Raw genomic sequence first — 20704 nt, 5'->3', positions numbered from 1 at the left:
CCAATACCACTGTAATGAGAGAGAGAGGGGATCAGGAGAAATTAATCCTTTTTAAAGAATGTGATCATTAAGGGTTCTGGGTGGGAAGGGAAGGAAACATTCTAATGAGGCCTCAGTGCTTATTACTGGGAGCGAAGAAGATGCATAACCCGATGGCCACACCTGGAAACCCCAGAAGTGTGTTACATGTAAAATTAAACCCACGACTCCAATGATCCCCAAACTGGGGCTCCTCACAGCAGCCTCGGGGTGGGGAATTGGGAAGATTTTATCATCGTTCAAGAAATGGATGGCTCAGTGGTTAAGAGCACCCGCTGTTTTTATAGACGGCCAGGTTGAATTTCCGGCACTCACAAGGTGGCTGGCTTACAATTGTCAGGCCTTGAGGTACAGTGCCCACTTTTGGCCTCCGTGGTCACTGCATGCACACGGTATACAGGGCACGCATGCAGGCAAATACACACATAAAATAAAAGTAAATCTCTTTTAAATGAGAAGTTATTGAATGTTTAATGGAGACCATTAATTCACTCTGGAAACCCTGTACAAGGACCAGTGTCCAGTTTCTTTCTTTGGGCTGGGATTCTGCCACCTCAGCAACGTCTGGGATTACAGAGGTGACCTGTGGCCCCTCTGAGGTCCCGCTGCTCCTACAGAAGAGAGGAACCTCTGGGGTATATGTACATATATTCCCTTTACCTCATAGGGATTAGCTTTCATTTTGTTTTGACACAGGCTCTCATGTAGCCCAGACTGGTCTCCAACTCCCTGTGAAGCTGAAAATGGCCTTGAACTCCTGATCCTCTTGTCTCCTCTTTCACAGTGCTAAGATTCTAGGTTGTACCGCTGTGTTTGTTTATGTGGCACTGGGATTTGAACCCAGGGCTTCATGTATGCTGGGCAAGCTCTGTGTCTACTCAGATGCACCCTGGGTAGTCCAGATGAATTATTATCTAGTCATTCTAGGGGGAAAAAAATCTTTCTAAACATGAGGCTTGGGTGGGGGTGGGGCAAAATAATAAAAAGGTCTTTGGCAGTTAAGGGAAGGGAGAAGAAACAGCCATTAGCATTTTTTAAAAATAATTGTGTGTGTGTGTGTGTGTGTGTGTGTGTGTGTGTGTGCACATGGAGGTCAGAGAGCAACTTTTGGGGGTCAGTTATCTTCATCCACTGTGTGGGCCCCAGGAGCTGAACTCAGGGCATACGTTGAACAGGAAGCACCTTTACCCGGTGAGCTATTTGCTGACTTGGGATTAGCCTTTCTTGAGCATAACTGATTCCTACACTGGTGCTACAGTCAGTAAGTCAGTCAATCATTCAATCAATCAGTCAACCAATCATCTCACCGAATTCTTACAACTAAATTTGGGGTGGTGAATGGTGACACACTTTCTCCCTCCGTTTACCTGGAGTTTATTAGCATTACTCAGACCCCAAATTCTCAGTGCTGGAGACACCCCAGTGAGCACAACAGACAATCTGTGTGCAATGCACAAACATAAGTGACCAGCACAGCCCCTTATGTACACATAGGTTAAAAGGTACACAGAAGCATGAGGTTGTGTGTGTGCCCCTGTGTGCACATATGGTGTTTCTCCAGGTATTTGGCAGCATCTACAGATTTGCCTGTCACATTTGATAATAATCTGGTGTGTGCTCTCGGCATCTGGTAGATAGAGGTCAAGAATATTATTCTATGATACACAGGACAGCCCCCTATGACATTGAATTTCTTTCCTGTCCCAAGTCATGTCTCCAAGGCTTGAAACCCTAACATTTTATATATGTGTGTGTGTGTGTGTGTGTGTGTGTGTGTATATATATATGTATATATACATATATATGTATATGTATATATGTGTGTATATATATATATTTATTTTATGCATATATGGAAGTGAAGATAGGTAGGAAGGCAAACTGAAGTAAGTAGCCATGAGCAACTTTTAGGACATAGGTCTGAACCCTGCATTTAGAACGAGGAAGACAACAATACGCCGCCCTGGTCAACAGACAGACCTTATGGAAACCTCAGGGTGGGGGTGGGCCCTCCACTCTCAGCAGAGGAACCAGCAGATGCATCTCTGGGGAAGCCGGAAGCTTTGAATGATACTAGGATCTGCTAAGCTGGAGAATGGGGAGCCAGCAGGCTGGCACTGAGCCCAGCAGGTGTGAAAGCCTTTGGGAGCAGGGAGCCTGCAACTTGGCAGAGCTGCAGGAAGCCAGAGGGATGGCAGAGCTGGGCTGTGGGAGGCCTGGAAGGGGCTGCCTACCCTTGGCTGGCTTCCCGGGCTAACGCAAGCAAGGAGGTAGCGATTACATCCTCATTCCCAGGTTAATGAAGGAGAACTCAGAAGTATAACGCTATTTTTGTTGATTCTTGATTTCTTGTTAAAATGTTTTTCAGAGAGCACTCCCCCAAGGACCCCATGCCATACAGATAATGGCTTCCTCCCAGGCATTTCCTGAGGACAGTAATGTCCTCCTTTCCCTGGTGGGCTCCCTCAGTGATCACTGCTTTATGCCGCGTGTTAAATGGTGTTCGGTAATCTGGCAGCAGCTATGATCCCCTCTGCAGAGGCAGACCTCTCCCAGCCCCTCGCTTCCGCTGAGAAATACATATCTCCCTTTGACACCTCTGTGGGTGCAGAGCTTTCTGCTCAGTTCTGAGAAGCCCTTAGGGGCGGGGGCCGGGGACCCGCTAGTCTCTATTTGCCCACTGTGTGGTCTTGACCTGTACTGTGGGTCTTGCTAGAAATGCAGAGTCCCGGGTCCAGATCTACTGAGTCACCGTTTGCGTTTGGCGCACGGCGTTCGTATGTGTACATGCATGTGGAGGGCAGAGATCAACTTTGGATGTTATTCTTCAGGGGTGCTGTCTGCTTGTTACTTTGAATCAGAGCCGACTGGTGAACCTGGAACCCATCAGGTAGGCTAGGCTGTCTGACCCGTGAGCCTCAGAGATCTTCCTGTCTCTGCGCCCCCTCCCTCCAGAGCAAGGCTGACAATTGCACACCCCACCTGGCTTTTACACGGGTGCTGGGGAATGACACCGAGGTTTATTCTTGTGTGACAACTACTTTAGCAGCACCCTCGGGAGACTCTGAGGCAGACTCACACCAATTCTGAGACGTTTCAAGTGAATTAAAAAAAAAAAAACAATTCTGCCTCGGGCTGGGGATGAAGCTGTACGGTAGAGTGCCTACCTAGCGTGTTAGCATGTGTAAGGCCTTAGGTTCGCTTCCTGGTACAAGAAAGAAAAGAAAGAAGGAAGAAATAAGAAAATCTGGGCTTCCATGAGTCCTGCTGAGGGGTCTGGCAGTGCCATTGGCCAGCCATAGCACCATGGCTCCTGCTTCTGTCACACCAATGTGTTTTTAACATTTTATTACCTGTATTTACTCTCTCTCTCTCTCTCTCTCTCTCTCTCTCTCTCTCTCTCTCTCTGTATGTGTGTGTGTGTGTAGGTCAGAAGACTTCTTGCAGGAGTCACTTCTTTTCTTTGACCACGTGAGTCCCAGGGCCTGAACTTGGGTCTGGTTAGGCTAAGGACAAGCTCTCTTACCTGCCTGTGCCACACAGGATATTAAATATTAACTTGATTTAATTCAGAAGCAGAATAAAAAGTGTTTGTGTGTATGTGTGTGTGTGTGTGTGTGTGTGTGTGTGAAGATCCTCTGTGTTTTGTCATGGGTAGTCTATGAGACCCTGGGTAGGTCATATAGTTTCAGTCTCTGTTTCTCCATCTGTGAAGAGGAGCAGTTACGGTCTCCCCTGCAGGATTCTGTGGGTCTCTTAGGGATGGATGTGCAATAGGCCGCACTTCAGATCTTCCTTGTTTCCCTTCTCTGTAAAATGGATTGGGGTCAGGGGAAGAAAAGAAAAAAAAAAAAAAAAAAAAAAGGCTTCTAAATCACAAATGGTGAAGGTCAGGTGGCATTTGACCATGGGAAGCAAGCGATTTCCAAGCTGGTGGCACAGGAGCAATGGAGTACTAATTTTAGAGTTTCCACTCAGGTAAACCAGGCCCTCAGCTGCCTCTGCTCGGATGTTCACTTCTGAGCTCCTACCTGTGTGGCTGTGAGGGAGATGGGCTGCTCTGGGGGCAGTGCTCACCCCTGTAAGTGTCTGTGCTTGCTTCTGTGGTGGCGCTGGCTGGCAGATGATGGGGAGGATCTGACAAGACGATGCTCTCCTGGCTGTGCCTGGGTCTCACCTTTGGAGAGGGCGCTTGGAGAAAATGCTCCAGGCCCCTTTGCTGGTGGGAGAGGTGGTGGCGTTCACTGTGCCTTGAGGATCTGTGGCACTCAGGGCCAGCACCAGAAGAGGACCTCCTGGGGGTCACCCACAGGTGGCTAAGGAGCATCTGTGAAGCGGGATGTCTGCTTGACATCCAGCTACCCGCAAGTCCCCCAAATGACTTCTGTCAAGGCTCCAGGGCTTCTCACACGCTACTTCCCTCCTGGATCCAAGAGGAATGAAAAATGACACTTGCTTTGCTGGGTCAGTGTCAGACTCGGACGGACTATCCCTAGTATGTTCTCAGAGCAGCACGTAGATGTTTCTGAGCACCCCCTTAAATGGCGGCGAGCTTCTGGAGAGGCCCTATCCCTGTTTGGTTTTTGCAGCTATCCTCACTCCCCCTGAGCATGAAGGCAGAGTTCTGAGTCTGCGAGCAGAAGTGGCGTTTCACCTTACACACATGCCTTTATCCCTACAAGTCAACCCTGGATGGCCTCATTTACCCAAAGCAGCTGGGTATCCACCCCTGAGCCAGGCGCTCCCATGCCTGACACCACATTCTCCCAGCTGCCCTTGGAGCAAGCAGACCCCTCAGTAGAGATGAAGCAACTGTGGTAGGGAGAGTAAAGAAGCTGGTGTGTTGTCAAGGAACTGTTAGAGAGTGCATGTACTTATATACGTGTGCAGGTGTGTGTGTGTGTGTATGTATGTGTGTGTGCAGGTATGTGTGTGTGTGTGTGCAGGTGTGTGTGTGCAGGTGTGTGTGTGCAGGGTGCAGGTGTGTGTGTGCAGGTGTGTGTGTATGTATGTGAGTGTGCTGGTGTGCGCGTGCCGGTGTGCATGTGTGTGCATGTGTGTGTGTGTGTGTGTGTGTTGGGTGCATATACTATGGGGTGTGTGGGGTTGCGTGCATGTGTGTGGTGAGTTTGTGTAGCCCAGAAGGGAATCTGCAGGAGCTGGTTCTTTCCTTCCACCACGTGGGCTCCAGGGATTGAACCGAGGTCATCGGGCTTGGCAGTGAGTGATTTTTCCCTACGAAACCATCTTTGTTGGCTCCCAGTCAAGGCGGTTTAAGGCAAGTTCAGGGCTGTCTGAGTTTTAGGTCACAAGGTGTGAAGCAGCTGCTCTTCAAACATTCCCAATGGACTTCTTCTTTTTTTCTCTAGAGAGAGGCTAGAATTTTGAACCACCGCTCTCTGTCCCTCTCTGTCTCTCTGTCTCTGTCTCTCTGTGTATGTGTGTTTATATGAATGTGTGTACCTGTGTGGGGAGGAGGGTGTTAGTTCTCATTTGGCACCCAGCTTGAGATGGGGACCATCGTTCACTGCGGTGTACACCGTGTTAGCTGACTTTGAGACTCTTGTCTTTGTTTTCCGTCTCACCGTCAGGACACTGGGACTACACACGTGTGCTGTCGTGTCTGGTTTCTTAGATTCTGGGGGTTCAAACTTGTGCTTTGCATGCCAAATGGTTTATCCATAAACCATGTCCCCAGCCCTGAAACGAGGCTCGTGATATACTTTAGTCAGGACTACCTTAATTGACCCTCAGAATGGCAGTGGTTCCCGAATTTGGCAGGTACTTGGGGAGCAAGGGCTTCATGGGCAGATCAAGATGAACCCCATGAACCCTCAGAGACTCTGAGCTGACTTCTCTGAAAGAGGAGCTCAGAGCATTCTAGAAAGGGGAAGCAGCCACCATTGCCACCAGCAGCAAATACATTCTCGGGTCCGAATCTCAAACAAGCATACACGAGGGACTTGCGTGGGCAAGGTACCAGCACTGTGTCCAGTGTTGGCAAGGATCGACCCAATGACCTGATTATAAGGAGGACTTCTGGCTGGAGCGTGGTGACTAGAAATTCTATTCAGGTGACCTAGCTCTAGAGCATCACCTGAGCCAGGAAATAATCACAGACTGTAAGACTACAGGTTCTCGTGGTTGTGAGTGGCTCTGCTCTGTTCCCCACAGTACCAGGGCAGATAAAGCCTGGTCCACGCTGCGTTAAACAGACCCATGGGGTGAGGAAATAGACATGTGGCAGGTCCAGGAGAAAGCAAAATGGCAGACAGTGCTGGGGGATTGTTGACAAGAAGCTGATTTTCAGCCCTGAATCCTCTTCCTGCCTTAAGTGGTTTCCACAGAATTGAAAAGAGCTCCATCTCCCAGGAGGTTAGGGGTGCATTTCACATGCGAAGGTGTGTTCTAACATCTGTTCCTGCCCCTTCTGGTTTGACAAGGGCTGGGAAGCAGGTGGTTTGAATGTTCTCTGGCTAGTCACTCTGCGGGCTTTTCTGGTGCCATTGGGAACACCCTGGGTATCACAAAGGGTTTACTCCTGGGAATGCTCTGACCCCTTGAATGCAAAGAGCCTACTGAGGATCATTTAGTAATTACTCCAAGGATACAGTGTTGTTGCCTCTTGGAACCAGCAAGTAGGCTGTGAAGACTATCACATTCTTCCAAGAATGAACACTCTTGGCATGGCACACAACACACACAGGCATACACACATACAGACACACAAAGGTACAGAGATCCACAGACATACACACACACAAAGACATACACAGATGCACACAGAAACAGACACATACCCAGACATACAGACGACAAACACATACACACACACATAGAGGCATACACACACAGACACAGACACACACAAAGGCACAGAGACTCACAGACATACACACAAACACACACACACACAAAGACACACACTGACACACACAGAAACACAGACACACACACACACACAAAACACACATAGGCCTACACACACATAGAGGCAACACACAGACACAGACACACACATAGGCACACACAGACACAGAGACACAGACACACATACAGACACATAGAGGCACAGAGGCCTACAGATATACAGAGCATACACAAAGACCCATACAGATGCACTGACACACAAACAGACACACAGAGAAACAGACACACAGAGACACACACATACACACACACAGACACACACACACACACAGACACACACACAGACACACACACACATACACACACACACACACACACACACACACACACACACACACACACACACACACACACACACACACACACACACACACACACACACACACACACACATACACATACACACAGACACACACACACACACACACACACACACACACACACACACACACAGACACACAGGCACACACACAGACACAGATACACACAGACACACACACACACACACACACACACACACGACACACACACCATGATGGTGTAGGGAATCAAATGAGATCATGCATGTTCAAGGTATAGCTTCAGACCGGGCTTCAGCCTTCAGGCAGGCCAGGCAAGCCCAAGGCTAGTCTTGAACTCACTATGAAGTTGAAGATGGCCTTGAAGTTTTGATCCTCCAGTCTCCACCTCCCAAGGGATTACATGCATGTGCCACCATGACTGTGCTGTTTAATTGTGCTCAGTTGTGCCATGACAGCTGTGTCTGAGGCATGTTTATTCCATGGGGAAGCATCTACTAGGGTATATGTCATATCATGATCAAACGTCCTGGAGCCCAACTGGTCTGTGCCAGGGGTGATGCTTTGGACTCGTTCTGTACTGGAGAGCATTGAGAGCAAGGGTTTAAGTCATCCCGAACCAATGAGCGTCCCTTATTTTTTCACTTTATTAAAAACATGCTTTTACCTCCTTCCTCCCTTCTCCTCCAACCCCCATTTTGTGTGCATGCATGCCCTGGAACACATGCAGAGACCTGGAGATTGAACTTGGGTCATCGTGGGTGGTGGTTTGAATGAAAACGGCCCTGTAGTCTCATAGGGAGTGCTACTATTAGGAGGTATGGTCTTGTTGGAGTAGGTGTGGCCTTGTTGGAGGAAGTGAGTCACAGGGGGTGGGTTGGGGGCGGGGTTTGAGGTTTCAGAAGCTCAAGCTAGGCCTGGTGGCTCACTGTCTCTTCCTGCTACCTGCAGATCCAGATGTAGGACTCTCAGCTACCTCTCCAGGGCTGGGCCTGCCTGCAAGCCACCGTGCTTCTCGCTATGATAATAACAGACTAAACGTCTGAACTGAAGGCCATCCCCAATTAAATGTTTTCTTCTATAAGAGTTGCCATGGTGATGGTGTCTCTTCCCAGCCATAGTAACCCTGGGGTTGGGGAGATCATGATTGGTAGCAAGCATCTTTACATGTTGAGCTAACTCACCAGCCAGAGACCCCCTTCTGAATGTGTGTGTGTGTGTGTGTGTGTGTGTGTGAGAGAGAGAGAGAGAGAGAGAGAGAGAGAGAGAGAGAGAGAGAGAGAGAGAGAGAGAGAAGTGGGCTGGCTCTGATGTGAAATCAGAGCCAACCGCATCTCATGCTGCTGCTTTGTCACACGGCAGATCCTATCAGACTCTTTGGCTTGGGATGGCTGGCAAGGTGATAATATTAATGGCATTGATAACATCTCGGAGTGATCTGCTTCTGCATGTAGCACTGAGCAGTTTACAAAGCCCCAGACATAATGGGCTCATTTGACTTCTCAATCATAATCCACACAGCCACCGAGAGTCAAACCGGGATACCTATTACCTACAGCTGATTTGTTTAAGTGTCTCATATGTATTAATTAATCTGATCTCGACGATCCCCAGAGAGCAGCACTTTCTTCATATCTCTGTCTAATCCACTTACAGATACTCAAGTGAGGAAACTGAGGCTCAAAGGCAGGGTGACCCAGGGTCACCAGCCAGACCATACCCAGGAGAGATTTGTGTGAGTCCTCCCAGTCTTTAGAGTCATGTGCCCAGCACCATCCCCAGCCTGTGACAGGAACATGCTCTTAGGTACACATGAGGGTTCACGGTAGTGGGAAAGCCTTTTGTCTTGGTGGAAAGGAGATGAACCTTCATGAAAACCAGGGCAACGTCCCTGAGACACATGAGGCCAGGACTGAGAGGCCATCTCCGAGGGAGACGAGGTCAGCACAAGCCCCAGGAATGAGATCAATACCAACCACAATTCACTTATAAATCCATTAATATTCAATGGACTCTCCTGTTCCCACAGAGAGGTTGGAAGCTTTCCATCCCCAGAGAAGTGGGGGCACATGTCAGCTAACAGGAAGTCAGCAAGTTAGGGAGACTCAGAAATAGAAGGAGCTGCAAAGGCTGGCCTTCTTCCAGTGCCTGGCAGACTCTTCTCTCCAGTCCAGGCCCTGGGCAGCATTTTGCCTTCTGTTGATGTGGTAGCCTGTGGCTGGTTTTCACGGTAAAATCTGGAGTTGACGAAAACCCTGGTTGAGGAGGTCGGCGACTGTCTTCTGGGCCAAACCATTAACTTAAAAGATGAGGATATGGGTGGTGGTGGCAAATATCCTTAAACCCAGCACTCAGGAGGCAGAGGCAGGCAGATCTCCATAAATTCAAGGCTAGCTTGGTCTACAGAGTGAGTTCCAGGACAACCAGAGCTACACAGAGAAACCCTGTCTGGAAAAACCAAACAAGACAAGCCCAGGATAAGTGAGATGGCTAATATTTATTGTCAACTTGACAGGTTCGAGCTAGGAGACGTATCTCTGGGTATGTGTATAAGGGAGTGTCCAGGTTGGGCTAAATGAGGTGACTACATGGGTGGTACTCTTCATTGTACATGGCTGCGGTCCAAGACTGAACAACAAGGAGAAATCAAGCCATATGTTGGCATCCATCTCCTTCTGCTTCCTGAGCAGGCAATTGGATCAGTTACTTCACATTCCCACCATCACGCCTTCCCCATCTTGGTGGACCGCACCCTCAAACCGTGAGCCAAAATAAAACCTTCCTTCCCTTTCCAGTTGCTTCTGTCAGGCGTTTTGATCACAGCAATGAGGAAAATAACACAAGAGAGCCAGCCCCAGCACTACCAGAGGGAATCTTCCAGGGCAGGGTCCTCAAGTTGGGACCAGTGGGCTTTGCACCCAAGGGGTCAGGAAGCATTTGAAGTTGTGCCTTAGTATCTAGTTTGCAGAAACTAGGGCTGCTGCCCGACACCCTAAAATTTATAGGACAGTCTCCCAACAGCTTCTCTGGCCTCAAGTGGAATAGGGCCGAGTTGGAGAGGCTCGGGCTGGGCTTCAGAGTCAGGGTGAGAAGCGGATACTTGGCAGCAGGCTTCAGAACCAACGGGAACCCTCATTCCATTGGACAAGGACAGTTGTGAACAAGAGCGAGGACATGATGTGACCCTGGACACATTCCGGGCCACAGCTGGAATCTGACTGAAGCCATGACAGTGGGTGCGAGTCTGACTTTAAGCCACCTCCCTGCCTTCCCACGGCTGTGGCTACACTACACAAAGTAGATAATTTCAAGTGGCTACTAGCTTCAGGGGCATTTTCAGCCCATCACGGTGGGGAAAGCATGGAGGAACAGCTCAGCCCTCGGTCGGTCGCAGGAGTATGTGTCAGGGACTGTCAGTGTCGCAGGAAATAGAGCGAGAGGAGATAGAGAAAACTTAGTTAGGGTTTCTATGGCTGTGAAGAGACACCGTGACCATAGCAACTCTTATAAAGGAACAGACTTCACGGGGACTGACTAACAGTTCAGAGGCTTAGCCCTTTATCATTATGGCAGAAAGCTTGGCAGCACATGGTACTGGAAAGGGAACTGAGAGTTCTACATCTGGATTGGCAAGCAGCAGGAAGAGAGTGATACTGGGCCTGGCTTGAGCTTCTGAAAACTCTAAGTCCACCCCCAGTGACACACTTCTTCCAACAAGGCCACACCCACTCCAAAAGGCCACGCCAATTCCAACAAGGCCACACCTTCTAAAAGTGCCTCTCCCTGTAACCCTGTAGAGGACATTTCAAACCTCATTATCCAAGGACCCAGCCTAGTACTTTACTTTTGTTAGCCAGTGGTCCACCTCCCAAGGATACCAAGGTGACAGTGCCACCAGCTGGGGACCAGGAACATAAGCCTGTGGAGGACCTTTCATACTAAAGGCTTAAGGGCAACTTTATACACTCCATCTCTTCTTTCCCTCTTACTATCATATGTTCATTTAATGTCTATCTCTCTCGGCGTGCTGGAAACTTCTCCATCCAGCGACTTGGCACTGAGCACATACCTGGCAAGGTGAAGTTATGAAAACTTCAGTTTAATTAGTGGACATGTTTCTAGAATGTTCATGATGACAGGGGCCGTAGCTGACGAGAGTTTATTCCTTAACTCCGAGAGCTGTCCCAAGCTCAATACACACTAACTCAACTTGTCTCCCCTAGCTTCAAGCAGCGGATATCATAATGGCGGATGTATTGTGGGTGACAGAGTTGACACGCTGAGGAGGGGAATAACCCGGTCCTGTACAGCCAAGCATGTGAAAGAAGAGGCAGGATCTGAACCCATGGTGCATGTCATTAGCTTTCCTAACCTTTGCTGCAACTGTAGACGTGTGGTGACCTCGTGCCAAGTGGCTGCCTTTGTGCCATTGAGGCGGAAAGAACCACCATAAATACGAGTGCCCTCCCCCTACTGTGTGCTGGGATCCTGGACTGAATAAAAAGGAGGAACTGATCGAGCACCGGCATCCATCTCTCTCTGCTTCCGGGCTGCAGAGCCCCGTGACCAGCCAGCCGCCTTGCACTCCTGCCACCACGCCATCCCCAACGGCGATGGCTGTACCCTCACCCTGCGAGCCAAATGAGCCCCTCTTCCTTAAGTTGCTTTCTGTCAGACATTTCCTCGTAGCAATGAGGAAAGATGCAGATTCAACAGCTCGCACTTATTAGGCCTCGGATGATGATGAAAACTGCTTTGGGCGAAGGGAATCACTTGTCAATCCTCATGGGCACACGGCTTTTGGGTGGCACTGACATCATTCCATCCAGCCGGTGGGCAGACCAAGGTGTACAGAGAAGGATGCAGACATGTTTAGGGTTTCACAGTCAGTAAAGAGCCAAGCCAGACAGGAGCCCTGAGAGTGGAGCTGAGACCCCAACTTTACTGAGCGAACCTCTCTCGGTCTGCCTTCCCTGCAGAGACCGGAGAGTGATGGTTGTTAGCTCTGCTTCCCACCTACAGATCTAAGGCCTGTCTTCCCATGTATCTGCGCTTTGGTTCTCTGCCAGAGGCATGTTTAATCACCTGCCTAGAGTTCCCTTCCCAGCCGGCACTGTTAGGAGCGTGTGGCAGTCACTACCACTTAAGTCCTTACTGCTGGCTACATGTGTGCATCTAATAAACCAGCCACAGGATCAGAAATTGGACAGATGATGACAGAGGCAGCGAATTCAGGGTTCAGATCGACGGCAGGGAAGGAACTGCTCTAAAAATTCTGTATGGTTGTCTCCTAGTCTCCGACTTCTTGCCTCTGCAGCCAGTCTTGCGGCTCCCTAATGAGATAGGACCCGGACATTTGTGTCCTGCGTCTGCTCTTCCCTTTTGTTTCCGACAAGTGACTGTTTTGATTGTCCCTCTTCATAGGAGCAGTAACCCTCTATCCTTAGTGATCACACAGAGTTTGGAGCCACGGCTGTTGATTGGAAAAGGTCGTGGATAGCAGCACATTTTCCTGAGCATTTCCATGTACGTGACAGTCACACCTAGCTAAGTGACCGCTCTCCCAGGAAAAACCGAACCTTCCTGAGGTGTCAGAAAGCCCCTTAGCTTCTGTGGAGGGCAGCCCATGGTGGTAGACTGGCAAACGGTTTGCTACCAAGACCACAGAGTGGGAGGGGAGAGACCTGAGTTGTGGCATGGGTGGCAATTCCTGTGGCGTAAATACAGCCACTATGGGCAATGTCAAACCACTGGAGTAGTCCTTGAACTTTGGACCTTGCCTCTCAGGGGTCTCGATTTGCTGAGGCTAGCCCATTCTGGGCAGGAAGCCCGCCTGGCACTTCATATCTCTCCCAAGTCTACTGACTCTCAGGAGGGGAACTAAGAGAGATATTTCACCTAAACTGGACTTTAAGAACAGTGAAAGTGACAGTGTCAGGAAGATACTATGAGATATGAGGCTGCCATGCCCTCCCAGTGAACAGCGGCCACACCAACCCTCAAGTGAATAAATTATTTATAAAATCCTTTCCAAACTTATCGACGCCATGGGAATCTCCCCTTTCTTTTCCTTAGTTTGAGGGCAGTCACCAAGGATATCACCCATGGACAGGGGAAGCCCCATGACTCTACTCTCTCCAAAAGGCAGGCAGGGGATTTGCAAAGCAAACGCTTTGGTAGATGGGAGTACTAAAGAGTGGATGGGGAAGCCCGGAACTGGTGAGGTTTCCCCTCTCTCATTCTCTTCCTTTTCAATCCCCTTTCAGCCTCCCCGTGGGGAAGCCTCAACCGAGAGCATTGTGGGTAACGAAGAGAATAACTGAAGTCAGAAATGTGAAAAACCAGGTCATTCCAGGCCATTCGGGCTGGGTCCAAAAGGCTGGGAGCTTAAAGGATGGGAGTGGTTTGGTTAACGTTTTGTTCTAACAAAGAAGGTAAGGCATCTAAATTAATTTCGTTGTTGGCAGGCAAAGGGATGCTGCAGCTAGCTGAAGTAGATGGTTTAACATTTCATCCATCCATCCATCCATCCATCCATCCATCCATCCATCCATCCATCCACTCAACCATCCACCCACCCACCCATCTATCCATCCACTCATCTACCCACACACCTACCTATCTACCCACTCATCCATCCATCCATCCATCCATCCATCCGTCCGTCCGTCCGTCCGTCCATCCGTCCGTCCATCCATCCACTCACCCATCCATCTATGCATTTTTCTTTCCTTCCTTCCACTTATTCATGTACCCTTCCACCCGCCCTGTTGTTTTATTTTAACGAGATCTCCATCATTCGATTTTACCAATGAAGACTCAGGACCCAGATGCTGGGGTGAAAGGCCGCTAACTCAAAGAGGCAGGGAAAGCAACCGGCTGACCTTCCTCCTAACTGACATCCCAGAAGCGATCCCCTCTCTCATGCAGCCTCAAAACCCTCCTTCAAACTGAATGTCCCCCCTTCTACTTCCTGTGTGTGTCTCTACCTCTCCCTCTTACTCTCCATAGTTTTTTCTTAACATTTTTATTTCCTTTCAACTGGTTGCTTGCTCTGCCTCTTGGTTGACTTTATTTAATCTCGTTTAAACCAAAAACAAAGTCAAACCCGATCATCAGTCTTCCCCAAACCTGCTTTTGGCTTCTCCTTTTCCTTGGGAGAAACTAAAGCCTGCTATGAGCATGATAGACCTGGCTCCCTCCAAAGTCTGCACCTCAGACCTTCCTCCCTCCACAGTGTGGCTAGGCCACAACCACCCGCTTCCTCGATTTCTCTGTGCCTGTCGCTAAGTGGTACATTATTACCCGACTCTGTCTCTGTGTGGTGCACCCTCACTTGCCTCAGACTCTGTCTGCATGGCACTTCCTCACCTGCTTCTAGCATTCCCAGATGCTGCTTTGCCAAGGCGTCCTGCTGTCCCACGCGACACAGCGGGCACCCGATGCTCTTGGTTTTACTTCTCTTCTTTATGCTGCCTCATAGCCCCTCTATCACTTATATTGGCTCAGCTGTTAGCTTTCTCCATTAGTGTCTGTTTTAGGGTTTCTATGGCCGTGACAAAACACCATAATCAAAAAGCAAGTTGGTGAGGGAAGGGTTTACTTGGGTAGTCAGTCCACCACCAGAGGAAGTCAGAAGAGCAACTCAAGTAGGGCAGAAACTTGGAGGCAGGAGCTGAGGCAGAGACCGTGGAGGGTGCTGCTCCCTGGCTTGCTCCTCCTGGCTTGCTCAGCTTGCTTTCTTATAGAATCCAGGACCACCAGCCCAGGGACGGCACCACCCACAATGTGCTGGGCCCTCCCTCATTGATCACTCAATGAGAAAATGCCATATAGCTGGATCTCATGGAAGCTTTTCCTCAATTGAGACTCTCTGCTCTCAGATGACTCTAACTTGGGTCAAGATGACACACAAAACCAGCCTGTGCAGTGTCTGACCACTTCTTTATAATACAATGTTCATTCATAGAAGCAGGGGATGGGTCCTGTTTATTGTTTTAATTTATAGACTAATGCCCAGTGCACAATCCGTAGCAGAAAGAATGCTGAGTCTTTCCACTCATCCATCCATCCACTCGCGCATGTATCCACCAGCCTATCCACTCATTTTTCCATCTGGTCAACTGCTCACCCATCTTATGCAATTCTCAGTGAGTTCATCTGTCCATCTTCTCTTATCCATCCAGCTACAATCTGTCCATCCATCCATCACCAATCCATGCATGTATTCATCCATGCACACATCTGTCTATGTATGCATCTTCTGTCCATCCGTCCACTTATGTCCACCAACCTCTCAGCCATCCAGATACACATCCATCCATCTATGCACCTATCTATGTATCCGTCTAGATGTCTATCTACACACTATCCACCCACCTGCCGATGCATGCATCCATCCACTGGTTTATCTATACATTATCAACCCGTCCATCCACATATCCATTTGCCTGTCTATCCATTCATCCTTTCTTCCACTCATGTATCCATCCATCATCCCCCCATCTCTCCAACCAGCCAACCATGCACTAATTTTTTGCAGTGAGTTTGGACTGGTTGGTAGAAGGTCCTTTGTGTGAGACCTTCACGTGCGAGAGTGGATGGTCAGAAGTAGGTCCTCGGGAGTGTGGAGAGAGGGTTGGGCTTTTCCAGGTCAGTGGTTACGATAATTATGATAATCTCCAGACCTATTCTTGCAGCACTTGTCTTCATGCATGGTGCTTTCTGTTAGGTATGTGAAGGTTGCAAAGCCCATCCTCGAATCCTCATGACCCCACTGAGCGGTCTATGACCCAACACACAGTGAGATTACCGCTAGGCACATGGGTTGATTAAACTCGTCCCTCTGACTGTCTTTTAAGCGTTCGTTCTACATACACACATGGCTGGTGGCTGCAATTCTGGGCAGAAACTTCTAGAAGGGTTCTATTAGGAAATAGCACTTCACAACTGCCCTTGTGGTTATTATACTCCACTTTATGGACACGGAAATGAACCCAGAGCAGTTCCTCAGCTAGCAAGGCAGAGGTTGCCTTGAAGCCTGGTCTTCTGACTCTAAGCCCATTGCTCCCTTCAAAGCAGGGCAGAGTGAGGACCTGGCCCCTCAAGGCTTGCCTCTGACTGTCTTTCAGACATGGGGCATGGTTTTGATGCTTGCCTACTTGCAGTGGCTTCTCTCCATGTTGTCTGTGCGACAGTCATATCTCCTTCTGCAACAGCATTCTATCTTCCAAGGCTACATCTGTCCACTCCTGTCAGCCTAGGAGCCTTAGGAGGAATGCAGCCAACACACACACACACACACACACACACACACACACCCTGATACACTCTGCTGTATACTCTGTGGGTGGCTCAAGTTCCCAGACTTTTTGGTTCTGGTTGTGAGAACTGGGATGCAGATGCTCAGGCAGCATCCTCCCAGCATGCACTGCAGCCCTGTATCCATTTCCAGCTTGTAATCCGCGCTGTTGGAGAAAGTCCATTTCCAAGACCCTGGTTTCTTAGAGGCTTATGAATAAAGAAACAGAGCTTCACCAGAGGCAAGCATCCCTCCCAACCTTCTTCCTCCAAGGCTCAGGTGAGAATTTAAGGAAAAGGAAGGGAAGAGATGGTGTTCAGGGGGTGGGAGAGGATAAGGAACATCCTAGAAGAGGTGACTGGGTAATTTTCTAAGTCTTGCGAGGACCTGTGCCCTATACTACAACGAGGCAGTAGGACTCCTGAGGGGCATAGCCACTGCATAGTGCCATACGGTGCTGATGAGTCTGGGCTCTGGAGAGAGGCTACGCACAGTGTACACACCTAGGGGATCTGATGGGCCTGAGACAGAGTCAGTCTCCTTTCTCACCATCCTGACAGGGTTGGTGTCTCCCTGCTCACCCTGGTCAGGCTGCATCCGCTCGGACCTCTAGCTTACTTAGCTGCAGAGTAGGAATTCTGTTTGAGACAACAAACATGGCAGCCCCAGAACAAGTACCACAGTGCAAGTACCAAGTGCCGTGAGTGCAGAGCTGACTGGAGGGGCCCAGAGCGCTTCATCTCGGCCTTGCAGCTCATAGAGCAGCAGAGTAACCTCGTTCTGCAGTCAGGGACGCTGAAGGCCAGAGGTGTCAGCTCATCCGGCCAAACTCACACTGTGAGCGTGTAGGAGAGCAGGGCACTCAACCCTCCATTCTCCACAGCCTTTGACATGTTGCTTTGTAGCCGAAGAAGTTACCTTTCCCCACGGTTGATCTCTTACGCTTCGCTTTCAACACATCTGCCCAATACTCAAAGGTCAAGGCCAAAGATGGAGTGGGTTCACCGCGATCAGAGCTGAGTTTTCATCTCTAGGGGTTTTGGGGGGAAGCAACCAGAACCTTCAATCTTCCTGTGAGTTCTCTTCTCTCTTTCATTCTTTCTGGATACCTTGGCCTCAATGTGAGGGGTGGGTGTTGGGCGGCTGCAGGAAGGAGAACGCTGATCGCAAAGAGTCTGGCATAGCCCGAGAGCCGCTCGTAGTAACAGACTCTTAATAGCCCTGGATTCTTCCAGTAGGTCTGTGCGCTAATTAAACCTGCCCCTCACCGCCACTGCTCAGGATGGGGACCTCCCTTGAAAGCTGTAATTTGCCAACGTGAAGGCAAGCAGAAACAAGTATTCAAACATCGCCCGCAAGCGCTGCTTCAGAATATTGATTAGTGAGAAGCAGAGACCCGGGCTGGCTTTCCAAACCTCGAACCCCGTCCTGATCAATATTTCTCTCCTCAGTATGCAGAGGGGAAGACCCTTTTAATTTAGAGCTGGAAACGCTCCGGGAGATGTGACATCCACCAGCCCTGTTGTCATGTTCCACTTCACTGGAAACACCATGATAGGTGAGGATAGGAAAATTACAGAACTCATTCGAAGATATTCTATGAAGGCAGCCACGCATCCCTAATGGTTCACGGAATGACCGGTCTCTGGCGTGCTGCCTGTAATTAGGGCTGTACTGTGCTGAACCGGTGTTCATGGGGGACCCTGCGTGTGAGGATCCATGAAAAGTCTAGAGTCTTTTCCCTGAACTGTGTGTACACGGTTGGGAGGGGGACCATGGGAGGCCTCGAGCTCACCCTGAGACGTTCAAGACAACCTCAGAGGCAGGAAAAGCTTGAAGGCACCCAAAAGGCAAACCGAGATTTAAGTATCCAAGTAACAATTTCCTTGTTAAGGAAAGCAGGGGTTGGGCCGATGGCTTAGTGTAGAAGCGCACTTGCCCTGTAAGCCCGATGACCCGAGTGCAACCCTGAACCCTATACAGAGCACAGTTACATGCCTATATCTGCAATCCCAGAGTTCCAATGGTGAGATGGGAACATGACACAGGAAAATTAGCCCGAAGCTCAGAGGCCAGCTCACCCAGAGTTTGCTGTACAGAGGTTCAAGCAAGAGAGTGGCTGCCTTAAAAGAGGAAAGTAGGCAAGAACTGATTGGTAAAGTTATTCTCTAATCTCTGCACACTTGAGTGTGTGCATTGCACACACAAGTGCACACATAGGCACATACACATACATGTATAGACCCACCCACACATGCACATGTAACACTCACGCACTCCTATGTGCATACACACTTGCACACACATGCCATACACATGTCCATACACATATACACACCCATACAAGCACAACACATACACACATGCGCACATGCACACATGTACAAATGCGTATGTGTACTCGCAAAACAACAAGGAGCTTTTAGAATTTTAAAGAAGATTTTAATTTCTAATTATTTATGTGTGTGTGTGTGTATGTGTGCACATGTGTGTGTCTTTGCCTGTGGGTACCTGAGGAGCACAGCAGAAGGCTTTAGGGTCTCTGGAGCTGGAGTTACAAGTGGTTGAACAGTCTGCCTGGGTGCTAGGAACCAAACTCTGGTCCTCTCCAAGAGCAGGAGGTGCCCCTAGATGCTCTGTCACCTTTTTAGTCCCCAGGGGCTGGGTTTTTATGAGAGCGTATGACCAAGCCTTTGACTGCAAAGTATGCACACACAGTCACACTTGAGCAAAATGTCATTCCACCAGGAATACTTTTTAAGGTTCTAGCAAGGATGGGTAATGAGGTCCGGCTTCCTGTTTAGAATTTCTCCAGAATTTCGACACCACTACCCCTTTAAGATGGAAACAGAGGGTGGGTGACACACAGACAAAGTGCTCCCCAACTTCTAGAAGGCTCTGTAAAGACAAGGATGAGAGTCAAGGATCCCACTGAATCAGTAAGGCTCCAGGCCACCCAGCTGGAGAGCCCGAAGGCGCTCAATATGGTGAAGGTGGCTACTGTTATCTACACAAACAACCCCAACATTGGCTAGGTGACAACTACGTGCTGTGTCATTTTATTATCTCAACATGCTGGTGAGCAGAAGCCAATCAGTTGGTCATATGCTCATATTGCACAGTTCCGTGTGATGAAAAGACAACCCTGGGCCCAGTGGAAACTCTACTGCCTGGCCTGAGGCTGGGGTCTGGTCCTAGGGGACCAAGCACTCAGGAAATTCCTACTGTGGTTCCCTAGTCTAAGTCAAGTGCAACTTTACTTCATGTTTACCTCTAAACCCATGCAGTCGTGATGGAGAATGAACCCCACCACCTCTGCAAACCTCACACGAATGCACACAAGGGAGGGACACAGATCACTCCGAGATGACCGGTGCCCTGGATGTGGCTGGTGCTCCTGGGCCTGCGTGCAGAGGGCTCTGGCCAATCACTACATTCAAGGGAGTCAGGAGAAATGATCCTGGACTTCAGATCCAAGAGAAAGGCACACGAGGTCAGAAGTCTGCCATGGGGAGGGAATGGGAAGTAACCACTCTTGCTCAGTGTCCTACATCCGGTCTACCTTTCCCATATAGTCTCACAGCATGGCCTGCAATTTCACACATTCTCAGCACTCTAGTTTCAGGAGCTGTCCACAGCTCAGGATATCCCATAGTGTTGGGCTTCCTACAGTCTAGAACTTCCTACACCCTGCATTGTCTCACAACAGAGGATCTCCCACAGATAGGGCCAGTTGAGAAGGCTACATCTGGAGGGTCAGATTAGGTTTCTGGATGCTTATGGAATTAGATCTTAGGGCTGGAAAGTGCAGGAAGGAACTTCAGCATCCTCTGAGTGTAGCAAATTATTTCCTTTCCTTTCCTTTCCTTTCCTTTCCTTTCCTTTCCTTTCCTTTCCTTTCCTTTTCCTTTTCCTTCCTTCCCTTCCTTTTCCTTTCCCTTTCCTTTCCTTTTCCTTTCCCCCTTTCCTTTTTCCTTTCCTTTCCTTTCCTTCCTTTTCCTTCCCTTCCTTTTCCTCTCTCCCTTCTTCTCTTTCCCTCCCCTTCCCCTCCCTTCCCTTCCCTTCTCCCTTCCCTTCCCTTCCCTTTCCCTTTCCCTTCCCTTCCCTTTCCCTTCCCTTCCCTTTCCCTTCCCTT

The 20704-nt window shown here is 49.3% G+C and overlaps 1 protein-coding gene across 1 annotated transcript in view; it reads right to left on the bottom strand.

Annotated features, from left to right (window-relative positions):
• Kazn (kazrin, periplakin interacting protein) overlaps positions 1-20704 on the bottom strand; it is a 979201-nt gene that overhangs the window by 163369 nt on the left and 795128 nt on the right. The window lies entirely within an intron of this gene.

Source organism: Rattus rattus, chromosome 1 (genome assembly GCF_011064425.1).
Source record: "Rattus rattus isolate New Zealand chromosome 1, Rrattus_CSIRO_v1, whole genome shotgun sequence".
Classification (NCBI taxonomy): domain Eukaryota; kingdom Metazoa; phylum Chordata; class Mammalia; order Rodentia; family Muridae; genus Rattus; species Rattus rattus.
This window is presented reverse-complemented; position numbering and strand designations above follow the sequence as displayed.